Source organism: Mercenaria mercenaria, chromosome 14 (genome assembly GCF_021730395.1).
Source record: "Mercenaria mercenaria strain notata chromosome 14, MADL_Memer_1, whole genome shotgun sequence".
NCBI lineage: Eukaryota > Metazoa > Mollusca > Bivalvia > Venerida > Veneridae > Mercenaria > Mercenaria mercenaria.
This window is the reverse complement of record NC_069374.1, coordinates 28,687,110-28,710,417: the sequence shown is the minus strand read 5'-3', so window position 1 is coordinate 28,710,417 and position 23,308 is coordinate 28,687,110.

Here is a 23,308-nt window from a genome sequence, read left to right as displayed (position 1 = left end):
ACAGACTCAGAACATCACTGCTGTTGTGTTAATTAATAAAATCTACAAGCTGATCTTTAAGCAACTAAGCTAAATGGTAGCAAACACTGTTTTATTGAGTCTGTTTATCAGGGCCAATGAAATGTGCAACACCACTCGCGCACACTAGCATCGCTTAAGAGGAACTGTTTCATCCTCCATGAACTAAAGACCAGAAAATATAACAACACTAAGACATCACGAAACCAACCTGGCAGTACTATGATATAATATAATATTTCAGGCCTTAAATATGTTTTTGTCACATCTAGACTTAAAACATTATACTACATGTAAACTGAAGACGCAGAATTTGCACTCTTTGTTAATATATTTAAGACCATTGTCATCACAATACATCTTTGTACTCTCTGCTTACGTTTCCTGTAAAATGTGAAGCCGTCTCAAAGGAAGTCACCATTTGGCGCTAAATATTGTTGCTTATCTTTCACCATGTAATCAAACTGACATTTCTCGCTAATTGCTTCAAATAGTCCATCCTTGTTTTCTACACCAAGGAATTTTCCTAACCGATACACCTCTTGTAAAGTATTCTGAATTAAAATAATACAGTTTTTATTATTATTAATTTGAGACGAGAAGCTCTCGACCAAGAAATTTTCTATTTTTAAATTCAAGACCGTATGATTAACTTTAGTCAAAGCAGACTTATTGTTAAATGTTTTTGGTATGTTTGGTCAATTTAATAAGAATGATTTATCTAGCAACATTTTCCCTTCCTATCAAAGATGTAACGATCCGATGCATGTAATAATAATGATATGATTGCCAAATTCAACATCACTTATAAAAATGTATCGAGCATAATATTTTGAGGAAACCCTCATTTAAGAGATGTTCATCATATATTATGACTGTCACTTTAAAGAGGATAACCCCATTCTCTACGAGGACGCTGAAATACCATCTAAAATGTATTTATAAATATGTATACATTTTGTGAATAACACTTTAAAAGTGATGTGGCAAATTAATTGATTAGTTATAAAGAAGAAACGACAATGTAGTTTTATTAAGTACATATATGTTTACCTCTTTTAAATCTTTATAACATGTCAGATGTACAGGGAGTTCAGGATTGCTTGCCATTATGGCCTCCCACTCAAGAATATACTCAAACCAACTTTTGTATTCGGCTGAAAGTAATAACTACAATGATTACCAATATTTGTGTTTGCAACGTTTTTCATATTTTTCGTATACAGACTATTGCAAAATATGAAGCATTTTAAAAATAGGTACAAAATTATAATCAAGCTTATGTCACACTCTCCAGCGAGAGTGATATGAGATATTGTCAGACTAAGAAAAGAAATACAATATCACATAGCGTCGCACGTGTTAATGTAGTTTCTCTGATATCGAGGAAGTCTGTGTTGTTGTATTATTACGCAAAAACAATATCATGAGATAAGTACAGAACATTAAAATCTTTAATAGCAACAGAATTTCATATGTTTCTGCTACAAAGTGGACACGTCTCATTGACATTTGGTTGGACGCGTCTTTAGATGTTGACCGTTTGTCGGTTCGGGATTTGTTAAAGTAAATGTCTCTATCTGCTTGTTAAAATACGAGTAAACTCTGGTACTGTTTCATATGATGTATTCAAAATATATCCCAGTTAACCTGTGTGAATTTGAAATTGGGTGATTACTTGTGGTATAGTAACGCGTAATAGTTGAGAGAAGAGGTTATCTTCAGTGGTAAGATGTACGTCTTCACAGACATATAGACGACGTCGTTGATTTCGATTTTGTTGTTCGTTACCGCTGCAGTTATGATTGTTCTAAGAAGGTTAAGAATCATATTAAGTATCGCCTATTTTTTTTTTGCAATCTGGTTATATTGCCGAAGGTGAATCGTTTCATCTAGGTGACCATCCATGCCTGAAATAATGACTGTGTGACATATTTGGTCCTCCATTAAACTTTAAGTCTGAACAACATCTTTAGAAATTTCTTAATACACTGGGTCATTTTTTTCAAAGTTTTCAAAGTTTATTGTCCGTTCTATACATGTTTACATACATAAAACAATCAATTTACATGGAACATACATGCATTTCCAATCTATTAAAGATTTGTAACAGACAATTATTAAAACATTTTACATAGTTCAATAAATAGCACACAAATACAGTTCAAACTCGATAACCCGAACTCGCTTAAGTTAAACTTCCGCTTAAGTCGAACATATCTTTCAGTCCCAATCTAAATTTATTCCAATCTGACTTTGTTTAAATTGAAAATGTTTAAGTTGAACTTCGACTATTTAAAGTCGAAGTGTTTACATTGGTCCAACCGACTTCGAGTTATAGAGTTTCAGCTGCAATATGAAACTACTTGATATATACATATCAAACAGATAAAATTCAAAATACCCTTGTTAATCTTAGTTTAAAAACTGCCTTAGAATCTAGCTACTTAAAACACTGAATTACTAATACTATGGTAATAAGCTCAACATTACAAAATGGTCTAAAATAATGAAACATGTTTGGTCAGACCAAACATATGTTATGTTTGGTCAGACCAAACATATGTTGGATTAACGAGAGCATTTTGAGTGATAGATAAATATCATCAATACCTTTAAACAATGGATAAATTTACACTGGCCTAAAATAGTTTGACATTTAAAAATTACTATATACATGTCATTTAGTAAGAAATTGACATCTTCGATCAAGTATTGCACAGCAGGTTTTTGCACTTAATTTCAATAATTTTGGGTTTGTTAACACAAATTTAAGCTTTTCAGGATCAGACAAAGATTCAAAATTTGAGTTACAGGAAATTGCCTTCAAAATTAAGGGTTTCCTTAAATCTTCATATAAGTTACAATTCAGTAAGACATGTATTTCATCCTCAACCGTATTACAAAGAAAAGGACAGGTTCTATTTTCAACTTGCAACCCTTCATATCTGCCCGTCTCAAGACGGATGGGAGCTACCCCACATCTGAATTTACACAATGCAGATCTATGTGATATAGGCAAAATAAGTTGACAATATTCTTCAACTTTGTATTCAGGTTTCAGTGTACAATAAGTTCTGAGCTTATTTCGGCCTCTACCACAAGCACTTTCTACTCTATTTATACCAGTAAACCAAGCTTTTAGGTAATTTTCTTCAACATTTTAAGTAATCTTGTCAGTGACATATTTCTTAGGTACATATTCAGAAATATTGTAATCAATTTGACATTCCTCAAACTTTTTCTTGACATGGAAAAACCAATTTCTACAAGAAGTACCCAACTTGGAGCTAGCCCAGACTGCTATTCGTTTATTGAGTCTGGTCATTGCAGTGTTACAGATACGAGACACAAAGCCAGAAACAGTTTTCCACTGACGTACCATAGTAGGAGTCCAGGCCATCTCCCCGGCAAGAGCCAAATTAGGGGTATATCTTCCAACTCCTAGGAAAAAGCGCATAGCTCGATTATGGACCGCATCTATGCATGAAAATGACCTGTGCCCCCATATGGCCGCCCCATAGCTGATGACGGGCCAAACAATAGCATCATACAACTTGGTGAATACATCATATGGTACTCCGCCAATAAGCTTACATTTAGCAATGACCAGGCCCAGTGCGGGACTTGCACTTTGAGCAACTGCTCTAACAGTAACATTGATATCATTTGAAGGACAGTTATAATGCAACTTCTTCTTAGTTTCTATCCAATTCGCACATAAAATACTGTCAGAGAGAGAAATAGATTAAAGAGTATGCAAGCCTATGAAGACTACATTTGGTCGATGCAGGACGAGTACAGTACACCTGCCCTTTTCTTAGTTCTGTAATAAGATTGGGAATTGACACATTACGGAATATATCATTTTCAGTTCTTGTATTTTCAATTATCTAAAATTCGCTACTCATTCTTTCTCAGATACTGAATAAAAATCGTATTTCGCTCGTATTTGCATTATTAATAACATGTCGGGTTACCTTATACATATGTATTTGGTATTTGACCTTTCCAATGTAATGCTTGGAGATTGAAGTTTATCATTATTACCTTGCCAGTGCAGTTGATGTTTCGAGTAATTACACAATATATTATTTACTGTCTAGGATCACATCCACGTAAGATTCTTTGTCATAACAGTGTATGGTTTATTTTCTTCAAGGTCCTTATTTCCATTTAGGACATTTATACGTTCTACAAATCTGTTATATTAAATTCATACATAAATTGCTATTAGGGAGAGATCAAGGAGTAGGCGGGGCTTATAAGTAAGACGGTCAATCCTAGTCGATTACATAGCAGTATGGCCGAATACGAGGGTGACTCCATAAATTCTGTCGCTTATTGTATTACATAGAAATCATTGCACATAACCGCACAGGAGTTTCCTGTACTTGATAACGGTTATATACCCAACATTCATGAAAAATATCGATTAATCCAGTTGTCCAAATTGTAAGTAATACATTGTTGAGTTATATACGCATATACAAGTTGAAGTAATTACTGCTATATTAATAAAACGTGAAGAAAAAGCCTACAAACCAGGGCTTATATTAATGTCCGAGTTTCTTTGCGGGTATCTCTGAAAATATATTTTTGCATTGTGTCGTATCTGTGGTAGTATTTATATGACGTAAAGAACAGTTTCTCGTTGGATTAAAACATCAAGGGGGTCAAATAGTCTTTAAAGAAGGGTTGTGCTAGATTAGTCCACCTTTTGTTTGCACGAGTCCAAATCTTCAAGCGGTTTGATTGCACGAAAACTGTAAAAAGACCAAAAAGTACCAAGAAGATTTCTTATGCCATTTTCTTAAATGTTAATGCCTCCCCGCCCTCCTTGGATCCACAAAGTTTTATTGTCTCAACAGTATACCACGGGGAAACTACTTCACAGCATGTACGTCACGGAAAGCAAGACTCCATGGATGGGAAAATACTTGAGTTGAAGAGGTTATATAAAAAGAATTATTGTTCTGATTGATCATCATGCCCTGCATGTCACCCAACACATAAAAAATGAAATTATTGCAGGCTCAGTTTGATTGAGCCTGTTCATGGACGGGAGTGGAAATGCATGCTACCGTCCACGCCCTCTAGCCACCTGGTTGAGCAGAACTTAACATTTACACATGCTATATGTACAAAAAATAATTTAGAGACATCCGCAGATGTGTTCATATGGTGGTGCACATGGAACCTTCAATAATACACTAGTGTGTAATTCCGTGAAAGGCGGCGTATGGTCCCCTGTTAAAATAATGGGCTTTCCCAGAACGAGAAAACAATGGGCAGAACTAAACAAAATCGAATTTGGAAAGGGGGTCTGAGGTTACGGAGCCTGCATATCACAGAAACTGCGAAAAGACAAAATTAAAAAGCAGGCACCATATCAAAAGGGTGATAATACAATACCCAATGCTATGACAGCGGGAGTATAGGAACCACCAAAGCCGAAATGTCCAAGCTGAAAAACTAAACAGTATTAATAACACAACATAAAGGTTGTGCTGAACGATCTGACGCCCAACATAACAAGAAAGAAAATGTTGCAGGCTCGGTTTGATTTAGCCTGTTCATGGATGTCCTAAACATAACATCGACAGTAAGGTTTCGTTTACCAGTAGTGAAACAGACATTGGCTAATTGAATTTTTAAGGTTCTATAGTTTAATGGTCTATTGTCCAGCCAGAAAGCTGATATTTGAAATGCTTGACTCACTTATTTATGTATGATGCAAAATTACACAGTACCTATTAAGCGAATCCATAAAGTTGATCATTTATTGGTCAAACAGGGGAGGCGCAGTACAGTTTCCATATCAAACTGTAAGTATGGTATGATTCATTACCGTAAAAATAAATTTAACAACAAGGTCAAAAAATGATAACATATTCATAATGGTGAAATTAGACTGGAGTTGAATATTAAAATATCTTAATAATATATGCAACCGACTTCTTCAGTGTCAAGTTGGTTTGCATATTAGAAAATCCGTTGCAAGGGACATTTCTTTGTTTCGCGTAGACATTCATATCAAACCAGTTTTGTTCTTGCTTTAAAAAAAAATGAAAATTAATTTAATATGAGACCAAACGTTTACATAAGGGGCAGTCAAAATATCGAATTACAGTATTGGTTAAAATAACTTACTTTTTCCATGTACGAATAGAGGCTATTCATACGGTTCTATACCCACAGTATGGTTATACAGTGAAACTGCCACGTCTTTTGGGTTTCTAAGCACATATACCATTTTGCACCTCTTTTCTTTTGCTTCTTTTGGCAAGCGACTATAATGCAAATGTGTATTTAGTATCTGAAATAGATACGTTATTGGGTGAGATAGTAAATGCACAAGTTATTGGTTTTAGCCAGTTGATAAGTTGAAACAACTAGAAATTAAATAAGTATAATAATGTTGTCGTTTACTTCATCTGACATTTTTGAAAGTCAATGTATTACTTTAATCAATTACTAGTTGTACTGTTTTAACAAGGAATGATTTTTTGTCAATGTTTTGTTTTCAATACTTTCATGGTGTGAGAAAATGTAGGTTAATTTACCCTGGGCGACGTCAAATTTTCTATTTCTTCCCACTGCGAAGCTTCTATCATATGCTCAATCTTGCTTTTAAGAATGGTTTCAGCTTTTTGAGTGTACATCATAGATATTATTACCAACGTCCAGTGTGTACCTAAAAAACATATTAAGTAGACAGAACATGATTTTAATGTCGAGAAATATGTAAAAAGGTTTTGTGTTACCTCAAAATATATCTTTGTCATAAAAAGTAACACCGTATAGCCTCTCAGTAATTTTAAAGAAAACCATTTCACACGGAATAAAAAAAAGACTTTTAAAAAATCGTCAAAAATTAAAAACAATACAATTTCATTAGAAACGCCAAACCTGATTTCCCATTCTGTGCATAAATTCAATTTTCTTTCTAACATTAATTTTTAAAATTAAAGGAAAACGCAGAATACTTTTTCTTAAAAACAAAACAAATTTTACCTATTTCATATGATCTGATTCATTGATTTATGCACTTGGTTTATATTAGGACTGCATCTCTCGCAAGCAAAACGGGTTATATTATGTCTCTTGTTGTTATTGTGTTTTTCGGTTAGAATTGAGTATGAAAAAATTAAGTTATTTACTGGTCATTTTTTAATCACTTATTCACTTTAATTCATTGGAATGAATCCATATAGAAACAAAATCATACAAGATAATACATGCCCTTCAATTTGATCATAATTTAACAGACATAGAAGGATGAAAAAATTATGAGACAAATCACTATGTAGTAAACTTTTGAGACGAACCTGTACAGAGTAGTAGTCTTCGCACCAGCTCAAATAGATACACCTTACACAAACATCAAAAAGTGTAACAAATTGTAAGGTTTTGCGTCAAAATCCTAAATAAAAATTAAATAAATTTTCTATGATGGCATATTTCTGCATACGATAATCATAAAATTTTCCTGAACATTTTATGAACATTCGAGAAAAAAAAATACTTTTCGCGAAAAATTCAATAACCTTTCGTGAATTTAGGAGAACGTTTTCGTGAAAATATTATCTGGTTATCGATACTTATGGTGGCATATTTCTGCATACGATAGCCAGATAAGTTTCGCGGAAATATATCGAGTTTTCACGAAAAACAGAATATTTTTCGTGAAAACGTAAAAGCTTTTCACGAAAAGAACTGCAAATATTAAATGGAAAAAGATTGCGTTAGTGCCCACTACTGCATAGGAAAACCAGATAAGTTTCGCAAAAATGGACTAAACTTTCACGAAAAACAGTAAAGTTTTCGTGAAAATAAAATGTTTTCGCGAAAATAATACTTTATTTTCGAGAAAACATTACCGTTTTTCATGAAAATTTGGTCCGTTTTCGCGAAACTTATCTGGTTTTCTTATGCAGAAGTGGACACTAACACAAATTTATCCACTTAATATTTGCATTTCCTTTCGAGAAAAACTTTTATGTTTACGCGAAAAGCTTATATGTTTCCGCGATTTTTTTTATGTTTTTCTTGAAAACTCGATACATTTTCGCAAAACTTATCTGGTTATCGTATGCAGAAATATGCCACCATAGATACTATATGTCAAAATAGTGCCCAGTACAGCATAAAGATAATTCTATAAAGACAACTGATGTTTTCATGAAAAAAGAAAGTTTCGCGAAAACCTTTTATTTTCGTGAAAACAAACGTTTTGTTGCCATATTTCTGCATACAGTAAGCAGATAATTTTCGCGTAATATTTTAAATTTTTCGAAATATTCTTTTTTTCTTGAAAGTTTATAAGATTTTCATGATATTTTCAAGATTATCGTATGCAGAAAAAAACACACATATTTTTTCAAGACAATTTATTTCTCACTAAAACAAGTATGGTTTCGCAAAAATGTCTTAATCATTTATTTATTATCGTATGCAGGAGTTGGCACTATCGTGATTTTTTCTCACTAAGAACAAGAGTTTCTTTCCATGAAAGGTTTTTAAATTTTCACGAACGAACAAATTTATTTTCACATAAATTAATATATAGTTTCTAGTGACAAGCATAATATACATATTAATAACATTTGGCAATTAGGAGTACAGATGTACCCATAAAATGGGTGTGAGTCACGAAAACGAATTTTCGTGAAAACTATCTGCTTAAGTGGATGCAGAAATATGCCACCATAATTTTCTGATTTTAGTATTACAGTTTCCCATCGGAATTTTTCATTAGACGGTGTATACAGTATGAGGCCAACCTGATTCTACTGGTGCACATATTAAAACGTCATCCGGTCGACAATTGAAATTAACCATTTCTCTAATTCTATTCGCTGTTTCGTCTGGGTTTCCGAATGTACAAGTGATATAGCCGTCATTATCCAAGAATATTATACTGTGACCATGGCCATCATCTTGCTTAAATACTGACATGTTTGCTGAAATATGCGTACAGATATACGTTATAATTAGCCTTCCGATCGATTTCTGTAAGTATAAAGAAGGTGAATTTATCTTGCTCTAACCTTTGACTGTGATTTCAATTTCTCTTATTTTTTCCCAATTTGTTGTGAACACATAAACTAAATACATCTTTTAAAAACTACTAGAATATAATTTTACATGATTTCCGAAACAAATATGATTTCTTTAATATTATATATATTTGTTTTAAATGACCTTTAATATAAAAAAACAGTTTTAACTAACTTAAGGTAAGAATGTATTATTTAGCCGAAAGAGGCATTCAACACCGTCTTAATATGAAAAATCTTAATATCAGCTTAAACACTTGCAGGTTATTCTGGTGACCTGAAGTACATAGATTTAATGGTTTTTATAACATCAAAATTAGTCTTTTATTAATCTGAACGTGTCATCTAAGTCAATATTAAGTATTTATTGTTTGTCGAAAATTTAAAAGTAAATATCAAAACTACTAAAACATACACCTCTTCTCTCGTTTGCAGTGTATCCTTATTACTTTATTCAGAACATTGACCTACTCAGGTGTCATTGCTCTATGTATTGATTAATTTGTGTTATCTTACAGTTTGTCTAAAACTGGGTCAAATGACGTTAAATTTCGGTACTGGATACACTTGAAGACGCGCCACAGAATATATTTCCATGATTGCACTTATACATGATTTGCATATACAAGTATTTGGTTACAAATAGACAGTGACATATATCAAGCCAAGACAATGTGTTTAATGTTTAACAATTGTATTGAAAGACTGTAGCAGTATGAACAGTATTTGATGCATTAGGTTTTGAGTTTAGACCAAACTTTGTTTATACAGTGTAAGATAATTATTTATCTATGATTTTAAAACTACAATAAAAATGGGATGAGTATATTTACATATGAATTGTGAAAATATATTAATTCAGGGAGGTCCTAAATTTTCAACCTGCATCTTGTAGTATAGCTGTTTTATCATGATTATACCAAACTTATCAGAATGAATTTCATGAAGTTAATGTGAGAGGGAAAAAAAGGTCACCAGGTCGTGGTGGGTCCTTAAAGAGTTTTTTTTATCTCACGAAGCAGCTTGGTTGGTCATATACAAGGAACCACGAATTGATATAAAATAAAACCGTTATACCTATTTAAGTTGTTGCAATATTCATAAAGAATTCAAATGGAAATATATAACACGAATTGTTTTGAAATATTGAATGTAAATCAATCTGGTTCTATGTAAGATCCATTTTTACACCTCAAATGAATCTCTAACAGAATATATGCCATGTGCTACATTAAACGAAAGATAAAAAGTAAGGGTAGATTTCCCGTAAGCACAGAGCACCCCAAAACACAGCCATAGAGCCATGCATCACAAAGTAGGCCCACAACAAAAAGATGCTGTAACAGAAAAATATTGTAGACGGGTTGCTTAAAAAATCCAACAAGTGCGTTTTAATTATGCGAAATACAAAAAAAAAAAAAAAAAAAACAGGCGGGAAGGTGTACAGGGAAGATAAAAGAGACAAGTGTTGGGGGAAAGTGGAGCAAGGAAACCACAAAATGTCACAAAATGTTGCTTTTGAAATGCAATGACGGACTCACTCACTCACACGCTCAAATACAGGCGAAAACAGATGTACACACACTCACTATCAATAAGTTTTTAAGCTTTGATATCACGAATCGCTTGAATGTTGAAAGTGATTTATAATCTTTACCCTAAGAACTGAATCACTAATTACTTACTAGTAAACAGATAAAATTTACATGTAATTCGACACGATTGAGGAGTATGCACCACTATCCCACAGTAACTAGGCTGAAAATCTCGTGCATAATGTGAAGGTGAGTATTGAAATCATAAATGGTTAGGATAGATATTATCCATACTTTTTTTTCTGAGATTTAAAAAACAAAAAATATACCTTGTGTCTAATATGGCAATGTACTGAATGTGATCAAAACATGTGTTTAGTTTTCAGTTGTCTGTCCTAAAAAATACATCAAAGTAATATTTTCCCTTTGCTTCAGTGCAAACAAGAGAAATATTCAAATAGATATTCATTCTTTTGTTTTGCTTTTAAAATATAGGCTTGCAATACAAACTTTAACCAGAGCTTATGTAAAGTTTGACTAAAAACGGATTATTGATTTTACACGTACATGTTTTATGCGCGAGTATGATATCTGTATAAATGATTTTTGAATGTATGGATCTATTAAGCTACTAACATTTGTTTGCAGTATGATTAGTCATATTACCGATCTTTATATTTTTATACTAAATGCTTCATACTAATTTGTCTCGTGTACCGTTCAAAACCGGACGAAAACGTTTGGTTGAAATGGATCTTAAGTAAGACTGCTTTATAACATAGATTTTGTATCATTTCATTTGTATTGCCCCGAGCTTTCAAATTGTACGCATTAGGGAATATTGGAAATTAGAAAGAAAAATGGAGAACACTCGAAGACAAAACAATAGAAAATCTTTTCAAAGCTTATGTTAGTAACTGAATGGGATTTTACAGAATGGGGAAAGATAGAAAGGAAGCTAAAAGGGAAGGTAAAGCAACGTCTCACTACCGGTGGAGTAGATATTTTGGATTATTGGAGAATTTTCTTGCTCACTGATAAATAAGACGGTACGAATGCAAAACTTTAGTTATTGCCTTGATCTGTAAGGGTTATGACACCGAATAATAGTGTATCAAACTCTATGTTAAAGTTTTGAGGACTGTCAAGCAGAAATATACGAATGCCATTTTAGACACTGCAGTCGAAGAAGCGAAAGATTGTTTCTTTTTCACCACAACTGCTCAAAAGCGAAGGGAATATTTTTCTGAAGAAATAGATTATAGTAAAAAGAACAAATTTGTGTACGAAGATATGTACAAAGAACTTGTAGTTTCATAATACCCACATGATAGTAGGGTGGGATTTTGTTTTTACATTCAGATAGCTTTTTAATGAAGAACGTAATGCAGAACAAATAGAGGCAATGAGTTCAAATCCCGAATTACCGAAGGAAAAATATGAATTAAATGAAGTGTGGTAAGGACGGATATCTTTAAAGTTTCTTCGGTTGTAGGGTCACTTGAGCTGTGTTTGATAATGAAACTTTGTCAATTATATATTCTGCATGTTTAAACGTAAGTTTAAAGTTAATAAATATTTTCAAGTGACTATTCAGTATTGATGTTCAGTCTTATTGAAGTTTTAGTAAAATTGATATTAAAATTTCAAACTCAGCTGAAACAAAAAAAATGTTTTTAAACGTTTTGTAGGACAACATGAGTTTGTACAGTGTAATTTCTGAAAACCAAACGACCTCCGGACCAGCCTAAAAGTTTGGTATTTGGAAGTTTCAGGAATTCAAATGTTTGGTCGTTTTCAGGCGAAGCGGACGTGGTGAACTAGACTTATGTTTTCTTACAAGTAGGATGAAGGGGATTATTATCATTTTTAATTGTATAAGTTTGTATAAAGTAATTAATTAATCGATTAATTAAATAATAAATGAATTAATAAATTAATTACAAACATTAAGGATAATCAAGTATGTATAATAAATACGTAAATAACAATTATAAAAACATATCTTTTATTTATCATCAGCTACTGCAATACCGATAACGAAAATGAACAGATTGTCAAATTAAATCATTTAATATGATCCTATTTGTATTTTATAAGATAACGATTTGATAAAAAAAATCAAGTTAAAATTCATTGCATTATTCTTGTTTATTATTGTGCCGCTCTTTTATTTTATTAAAAAATACACATCTTCAGTGTTGGTGTTGGTACAGACTCCAATTCACAAAAAATAATTTATTTTGTCCTCAAGGGACAATTATGTTCTTTTCCGTTTAAATGGAGGTGTAGCAGGCATTTTGCATAGGAACAATAATCTGATGAAGTAAAACACGATTCTTTCCATTTTTGTATATAAAAAAAATAATAGCATTTCCTCAAACATTTTCCACTTTCATTTTACCATCTTTGAAGTCCCAAGTTCGTCAGTATTTAATTGATGTTGATAATGCATAGTTTACTCAATGTAACTAAATCAGTTAAAACACCGATCTTTCTTTCATTCAAACATAAAGAAAGCTTTCCACATGTAAGATATTTAATTCATCACGCTTAAATTTCATAAATTGAAAACAAATTAAAGTAATCGCCGATTATATCTTTACTTTTGCATCAAATGATCATTGTGATAATAGTACATGGAGATTTGTGGGGATATTGGCAGCCGTGAGAAAAATATTGAGAAATATAGAGACCTATACCACATCGTAGATTGAAGTGAGTTATCGTAATATCCCATGTATCTCTTTCCGGGCACGCGACTGGAAAAAGTTATGACGTCATAAATATGGCGGCCAAAGAGAAAATAAGAAAGGCAGAAAATGTATGACTGCTGGATAATAACAGGTGGCAACGTCCTTGAAAACTATGTTATAATTGAAACAATTGATATGTTTATTGAAAGTAATGTTTATTCTAGCAGATAAAACACATTTATGAAAAAGAAGATGGAATTTATTATGCTTAGAATGTAAAAATATCCATTAATGTCAGAAAATGACTAAATAACGATATTAAGTGAGCAAATATCTTACTTATATATATATATATATACCCTTGTTATCTGAATGAGTGTGTCAGGTCAGGTTAATGCCCCGATACCGTGGTCAGAACGCAAAATGAATGGAAATAAAAATGTTCCATAGTGCAATCTTGAGAATGATGTTTCCAATAAACAGCTTAAAAACGTAAACTATTTAATAGTGTGGATTCTCCTATTAAAATTGATAAATCCAATTAATACATACTTCCCCGTAAACCTGAGTTAAAGACATCTGTGAAAGGAATCATCAGAAGTTTATCTGTGTATGTTTGAGTCCAGCATACTAGGTGGTCTATGTTGTCATCATCGTTTAACGCCTACAGTATATTTACGTTTTACATATGGAACTTTATAGTACAAAAACCTACACCTTAAGTCCTTCCAATGAACAGGATTTGGTCACTAATCACATCCCCGAAGTGCGTACTTTCAAAGTTCGCATGGATGATCAGCAAGATTATTTTGTATTCCTTAATTGCATATACAATCACATTAAGCTCGATTCATAGATAGTTTAACCCCTTATACATGTACCACTACTAATTTATTTAATCAAATAACTTCACGTCGAACTGCTATTTTACCCCACGTGAAAAGATATTGCGACAAAGTATTTGCAAACTCTGGTAAACACATACGTAGTTAATATAAACTGGTGCAAAATCCTAGAAAATTTAAAATCCAACAATTACAAGGTTTGCTGTTCAGTCGTTTTATATGATTTCTTTACTATTTATACCTATTTACCAAATAATCTAATGAATGACATTGGAACTGTTTTAATAAAACGCACTTTTTGTGCAATTAATTTCAGTTAAGCATTTTCTGCTTGAAACATTGCTAAAGATATCTTTTTTTTTTATCGCGGGGCTGAAGACGAATTAAGCAAAACACTCTCAGTGTTGATGTAAAGTTTGAATGAATATAATTAACCAGTAATTTTGAGTAATTAAGAAGACTATCATGAATTTAACACTTGCATTAAGTTAAAAAATTCTTCATAACTTCTACTGGCATAATTGTCTTGATCATGCTTAAATCTGATCAAGATAAAATTGCAAACAATACATGTAATTTGCACATAAGCTTATAGTTAGAGCATAGACAAAGGCCTGTACTGACATTGATTTGTACTACATTTTCGTCAAATTCCTTTCCTTCTAGGTACTTATTTAAAGCAGATACTTGTAACTTATATTCCCTTATTGTATGTTATATTTCTTGTAACTTTTGGAAATAATCATATTTCAAATTCAACACAACAAGAATAGGAGAAAATAATTAATATCAAGAGGTAGAAGCGACGTGTAAAATGTATTGTCAATTAAGTGGGTGGGTTACAAATTAAACTGTTAAAATAAATAAAATATATTTTTTCTGAGAAAAGGTAAATATAAACATTTGAAATGTTACATTGGCTTGTTTAATGACATGAAATCCGATATTATAAGCAATTTCACTGATTCTTTCAGACGTTATTCAGCAGTTTTATTTAGTAATCAGTCGCCATATCGATGACGTCATTTCCGGATCAAGTCGTGGTCCCTAGAAGAGATACATATATATAATTTTTGTCTTAGACCAAGGAATAATTTGGTATATGTGGCTATATTTCTCAACTACTTTCGAGCGGGATTACAGATGGCAGTGGACTATAATAACGCGTGTCAAAATAAACGCACACCGCAAATAGATAAACATAATAACATGTTGACAACTTGCCAAGGGCGTTTTTGGATTAACAACATGTTAAAGACAGGTGACACTTTTAATCCGGAAAATATTTTGCTGCTCGGTTTTCGGAAGTCAACTTTGGTGTTAAAATATAAATTGTTCTTTAAAAAATCGTCCAGTTTTCAGAATTCGAAAGTTCCGGTTTTCAGAAGTTGAAAATATATAGAAATAAGAACGAAAAACTAAAATGGGACTTTGAGTTTCGTGCGGTTTTCAAAGGTTTCCGGTTTTTAGAAGGTTTGGTTTTCATAAGTTCCACTGTATTGATACCTTCTGCAAGTGATTCCAATTTTGTTCGGTTAAGCTTTCCAAATAAATGAATTGTGTAGCACCAGTCGAGTTTGTTGTTTTTTGTGTGTGTGATTTGGATTATTTAGTTTCTATTGTCTATTTTACGTATGATTATTGCCATTATTCAAATTTGTAGGTAAGCCTTTAAATAATATTCATACTCAAAATCTTGATGAACCGAAAATAAATTACGTATGAAATACTTACCATTAAATAATTGTCCTGGATTGGTTAAATTTTCTACACGGATACGTTTTTAATCTGATATAAACATCCTATTTACGTGAAAACGTGTTTATAAATAGGCAATTTTCAACAGTTTTAATATAATGTTTGAAAGAAGCGACAAGACACATTACAAAAAGGTGAGACCTTCTATTTACATTTGACAACTGTTATGGCGCTATTAATGTAATATTATAGAAATTAAATATAGAACATTGTGTATTCAAGTCACATATTTGAATCTATGTAACCAATATATTGTATGAATAATACTTCATTACGGATGTATAAAGTGTAAGTCGTGACAGCCTAATTTAAACTTGCTTTAACAGTGGACACAACCTTTTTTAGGAAATGTTGACGACGTTTATTACGTGAACATGTGTGTTAGTCAGCATATATTTTCATTTTTGTACAATCATCACAAGCGTATTGACCTCTTTCAAAGTTTCATCCTAATGTTCGTTGCGCAAATTGTTTCTTTTCACCATCTGAATGTAACTTGAATTAAAATTATCAGAAGCTTATGCAGAATCAGAACCGTTACGTCCGTTCCGTCATTTCTAGTCTGAGACGCTCATCCTAAAATTTCAGAGAGCCAGATCATATTTCAGAAAAATGTTTTAATGTTCTAAGTCCATATCTAGAGGTTTTTATGTTTGTTTTCATTCCTTTGTAAGCATGGACTTGCAAGAACGCTTTATAGCCCAATTTTATAAAGGTAAACAAACTCGCAAGTGTCATTATCTGCCAAACAAATTTCGATTCTTAAACATTTTGGAAATCCCTGTCGAAATATTTGTTTTAAACATATTCATGATTCATTATAATCATGATAATACTCGAAATATGTAAAATTAGCCTCATATTTACTCGTAAACGCAGTATTCATTATATAACATTAGAGGCACTCCTAGTAAGTCCAACAAGTGACTCGGAATACATGAAAATATATGCAGCTGTGTGTTTCATCGGTTTCGTTTCAATAACGACCGAAGACGATTTTCTGAACATATGTTGTTTCAGCTGTGTCATACGTCGTTCTAGAACTCTGTTATTTTTTAGGAAGCACAATGAGGGGATGTATTTTACTTGCTGTTTTAGTTGTATTGGCCGCATTGATTACAGTGGAATCAGGTATCTAGTTTGCTTTCAAATGTTCCTCAAAGTGGTCATTTAGTATTACATAATTACTTATAAAGATTCAAAATTCCATTACCATTGCAAGGCTAGCTTGCATTCATTAGACACCAACGTTTTTATATTTTCGTTTAAGTTTACTGACAACCTGATCATACCGACATCCATCCGTACAAATTTCCTTGCGGAAAGTATAACAATCCACCGGTACAAATTTCCTTGAGGAAAGTGTAACATCTTGATATAGCTCAAGTTTTGCCTTATTTCTGTATTGCGATATTCAAACGTTTTGGCTTTGGCCAACAGACCAAACGGAGAATATCTAAATGCACACATATATCCGTGACACTTCACAAGTACGGTGTCTAATTTCTGAATTAGAATTGTAGTGTTTTTTAATAAAAAATTCACTGTTGTCAGGGGTAGATCCAGAATTATTTTCTGGTGGTGTTAGGGGCTCCCTTGGAAATTATTTGTTTTTATCGACTGATGTAATCTGACGGATATTTAACGTACTAATCCCCAATGATAACGTGATTCCCGCCGAAAAGCGAGGACGAGTCTAAGTCATGATAACTGATGAAATAACCATTCATAATGCTTGCACATTACTTGACAAGCAAATATTAGTATTTCTTTCATTTTAAATATCCACTAAGTATATGGCAACATAGCTCAGTTGGGTAAAATGCAGACAATAATTGGGTGTAAGCAGATCGTTTTGTGGGTTCGAATCCTGAGGGGTTTTTTTCCAGAATTTTTTGTTGTTTTTCCTATTCGTTTTCGTATTCGTTTTCGTTTTTGCTTCCGTATTTTTGTTTCTTTCTTTGATGGTTTGTTGTCGAGCACGCTTGCTGTGAGCTGATACGGTCGCCACTTTCGTTATATGTGCGTGCGTGCGTCCGTCCGATTTTGTCCGGATCATAACTTTGACATGCATAGACCAATTTTGTTTATATTTCGCATTAATATTTAACTCAATGAGAAGGCGTGTCATGTGCAAACCCATGTTCCTATCTCAAAGGTCAAATTGAAGTATGTCCGGAGCATTTCTCCTTCATACATAGGATTTTGATGTAACTTGGCATGAATGTTCACCATTATAAGACGGAGTGTCATGCGTAAGAAGCAGGTCTCTAGGTCCAAGGTCAAGGTCACACTTAGAGGTCAAAGGTGCTGGTGGGCTCGACATTCTGCCCGTGGGCATACTTGTATTTGTATATATGTCTTTATATAACACAATAGTATGTTCATTATTTGCATTAATCAATATCATCTTTGTTATATAATAAACTATTCTGATCTGTCATGTCGCCTTTAGATACCTCTCTGTCGTGTTGTCACAGAGCTCATGAAGGAATCTTAATTTTTATGCAAAAGTGAAATAAAAATTTACAAAATAAATAAATGTCGATGCTGAGTTTCGAACCCACACGGCAAAGGATCTGTTGAACATGGACTGTATGCTTTACAACTGAGCTAATTCGTAACTGGTATAAAATCTAGAAATATTTAGATTGTAACATGTTAGGAAAATGTTGAATTCCCTATGTTCCATTTTAATCTATTTATAGTCATGTTTGTAAATATCAAGTTATCGTTGGGGCATAGTATAGTTAAGCTAAAATATAAAACAAAATGCCATTTTTATAACTTGTATATCATCAGTAAAGCAATATGAGAAATATTATGATAGTAATGAGAAATATTATGATAGTAAAACATAAGTAGATCCAATTTTAACCATACACAACCACTGAAATTTTAACCGTAAACAACCAATGATAAAATGATGTGATTCCTGTATATTTTTCGTAGAAACTGTTGAGAAAAAGCTTTTAATACAACAGAACACAAACAACCATGACTTATGCATAATTTGTAAACTTTATGTATCCGGCGGCTGATTTTAAGATAAATTACACAATACACAAAGCTTTATATATATTCACTTTCCCGAACTAGCTCATGCAGGACGACTGAAACATTGTAACATTGTAATTTGCATCATTATTTTAAATCACAAACAACGTACACGAATAACCTACATTTAGAGTATTAGGTACAAATGGCGATTGTTAATAGTTGAACAAACATTAAGTTGTGTCTTAATTTTTCCAACCCCAAAATTAACGCTCACTTGTTCACTACATGGAAATCAGCTGTTACTTAAATAATGTATCTTAGGCCTAAAAACTGTTTGTTTCCGGTATCCCGACCTACTCTAAACTTTTGGCCAGACTCTAAATGTTTTTATGGCCTTAGATAAATTTTTTTCACCTTTTAAACAGAAAGTTGCAAAACTGCATTTTTTATGCTTTAAACATGGTCAGTGATGTTAGTAATCAACTTACTGATGCTGTAGAGACATAACTTTCTTATTTGTATTCAATTTTTGACACAAAAATAATTTCCGAAAAGTCCCACTTAATAAAAAAATATTAAAACAAAAAATACCGACCTACATGTACCTACCCTAATTTTTGTTAAATGTAACATGTTACCGGAAACAAACTTTTTTCTACGCCTTATGGAGAAATATGTGTGTTCAAAAAAAAAAAACAACACCCTTCTACCTTTTCTCTTTTGTCTCAGGGCCACAGACGTATTCCTGTGAGTGCAGGATTAGATGTTTACTTGGAGAGGTCAATTTAGGACGGGGTTCGCCGTGCGTAATGCCCAAAGATACAATATGTTGCAAAATAAGATTCAGATAGGTATGCATGTTAGTTATTAAACAATTGTTTTCCTTCAATATGTTCCTACTGGCCGTTTGACTTATTTTGTTTTTACGTATTTGTCCAAAATCATTTATACAACATTAATTTAATATTTCTCCTGTTATCACATCAACTAGCCAGTATACCATACGGCGAAAATCGGAATACTGGCTTTCAGTATGCTCGCCCAAATATAGTGTTTTTGGCAAATATGAAACATAATGAGAAGAGCAACAACAATTTTACTTATTGTGCTGTAACACAATGATAACTCGAAGGTCAGTTTCCAGTTAATTAATCGTTGTGTATATTCTATTTGTTAAGGCTTGGGTAGAAAATTCTGACAATTCTTACATATACAAAATGTACTACGCATTTCGTTTTTACTACTCTAGCGAACCTCGTTACGTCGGAATGTTTTATCCATTAATTTTGTTTTATTATTTTCACCGGTCAAATATTGCGAAGTTCTCAACTGAAATTGATGTGGTTGACCTAAATTATTTTGTTATTGTTTTCGATGGAATTTTCATTAATTGGACAGAAAGGTCAATTACTTTGTTTACCTGGTCAGCATATTGTTGTTGTTTACAATTTTAGCAAAGTGAATCACGGTCGAATGTTTTAATTTGTCTATTAGATTTGACCTGAAATACTTTGTTTCAATACCAGTCATTTATTTACGAAATATCCAATGATGATTGATTCTACATCTGTTGTTTACAGTTATATGAGTACATAATGGCCTTTTTAGATTGACATGTTTTTTAAAGGACTTCGGACACTATCATATGCTTCTAGACTACATTTTTGAATGCAAAATTCTCATTAAGTACATGTATTTAAACAATACCCAAATCGTTTCCAGTCAATGATAAACCAATGTGTTAGTTAACTTATAACAGCAGAAACCGGTTTGTATCTCTTCCTATCAAGATGTTTTTCTTATTTTATCTAGGCCAGGGTATATCTTCTTGAAAAAATAAAATGTTTAATTTCCGTAAAAATATAATGTCATCACTTTACGGAAGTTTTAAATATATGAATTCCAGTAAAAAAGTGACAAAGTACATTTATTTAAGGAAAAATAACATTTTAAGATTAAAATCCTATAAATAAATAAAAAAGAGAACAATATTTTTGCAAACAACATGTACTTGATTTATCTATACACTGTTCGTAATGTAAAGTTATTGATGCATTACATGTGTGAATAGGTATACATTTATAAGTGACTGGTCAGTTTTATTACAGTGGTGTTGGTGTGTACATGTCTGTATAGCTCTGCTTTAAGTGATGTGTGTGCTGTATAACATTAATACTAAGAAAAGGCAGTCATCTTATCAAGGCCAAAGGGTGGGTTCTTGCTTGGGATTAGTACCAGTGGCACAGATAATATTTGAGTCGCGCCATGGGAAATCCAACATAGTACCATTGCGACCAGCATGGATCCAGACCAGCATGCGCATCTGCGCAGTCTAGTCAGGATCCATGCTGTTCACTAACCATGCTGGTTCCAAAGCCACTGGTTTTCTCATGGCACGTCTCATTTGGCTTAACATGGAATAAAAATGTATCCGAAATGACAGTTCTTTGTGGGGCTTGTCTAAGGAACCTGTATCGGAAAAGTTAAATCTATTTTGTGGTGTTTAGGCCTAGTCCGCCGCAAAATTCAATCTTCAATTCAGTTTTCACAGAAGGAAGAACATGAAGTAATGAATGCGTGTGACATTTAGTATGTGTCAAAAAGAAAAAAATATAAACGCACAAAAGAAGATGAAAAAATAAAGAAATGAAAAATATATAAAAAATACAAAAAAAAATGATATAAACAAAATGGAAAACAAATTACATCCTCATCGCTAGTGGCGTGCGCGACGCGAGGAGGGCATGCACAAGCTTACAAAATACTTATTTCTTAGTGGTTTGTTTTTCACTCTTAGAATAGGCAAATTCATATAGAAAGTGTCCGAATTCCTTGCTATCAATATTTTGAAATACTTGTAAACATGTTATTGCGATGCAGTTCGTGAAAAAGGTACAAATGCTTACAAATATAGACTGAATTAGGAAAAGAGACGGGAATCAGGGGAAAAGAAATGATTAACAGAAATTTAATCGGTTAATTGAACTAGCACTATCACTGAAGGTGATGAATTTACCCCAGCCCCCGCACGTTCTGACACAGTACATTGCAATTTGAAGCACACAAGGTTGCATTAGTATGTACATGTATATAGACTCTATGTATAAAGTATAGTAAGAAAAAACAAAGTACCATAACTCTGCAGAATATTTTTCTGAAAAAACCTAGCATGCACCATGCACCTGTATGGTTGGTACTGATCACTTGTGTGAAGTTTCATTAAACTGTGTGCAATGGTTCGGGAGATTAGGCGCGCACAAGAGTGCATATGCAGACTCTATGTATATAGCATAGTAACAAAAACAAAGTCCCATAACTCTGCAGAATATTTATCTAAAAGAACAAAACCTGCACCATGCACAACTAGGGTCAGTACTGATCACGTGTGTTAAGTTTTATTAAATTGTGTGCAAATGTTCGAAAGATTAGGCGCTCACAAGATTGCATATGCAGACTGTATGAATATAGTATATTAACAAAAAACAAAGTCCCATAACTGTGCATAATTGTTTTCTGAAAGAACATAACATGCACCATGCACAACTCGGGTTACTACTCTGATCCCTTGTGTGAAGTGTCATTGAACTGAGTGCAAGAGTTGGGGAGATTAGGCGCGCACAAGATTACATATGCAGACTCTATGTATATAGTATATTAACAAAAAACAAAGTCCCATAACTGTGCAGAATTTTTTTTTTGAAAGAACCTAACATGCACCGTGCACAACTAGGATTACTACTGATCACTTGTGTTAAGTTTCATTAAATTGTGTGCATGGGTTCAGGAGATTAGGTGCACACGATTGAATAGTATACAGACTCTATGTATATAGTATAGTAACAAAAGAAAAAGTCCCGTAACTCTGCAATTTTATTTTCTGAAAGAACCTAACATGCACCATGCACAACTACTGTTGTTACTGATGAGTTGTGTAAAGTTTCATTAAATTGTGTCAAGGGGATGTGCGCACAAGATTGTGTCTACGGACAGACAAACAGACAGACGGACGTCCGGCCGAAATGAAAGAGGGGGACATTTCTTTTGTTATTTTCTTTTGTTGGAATAGGGGGCCCTGGCCCTTTATTCTATTGTTAACGGATTGAAGCTATTGTTCTCTTTTGTTCTCTTTACTGTTAGATGGTCCTCTCTTTCATTTCGGTCGCCCGGACAGGCAGACAGACAGACAATCTGAAACCAGTATATCACCATACAAATTCTTTGTTCGGGGGATACAACAATACGAGATCGGGTTAGACAGACTATCCAGGAATATTTAGAAAGAGTTGTTAGGTTAATGTAACATAGAAATTTTCGGCTTAGAAGTATAAATTATTTAAAAGTTTGGCGTGGGACAAAAAGCTAATGTATTTATACCTGGATCAATTCTTAGTTTC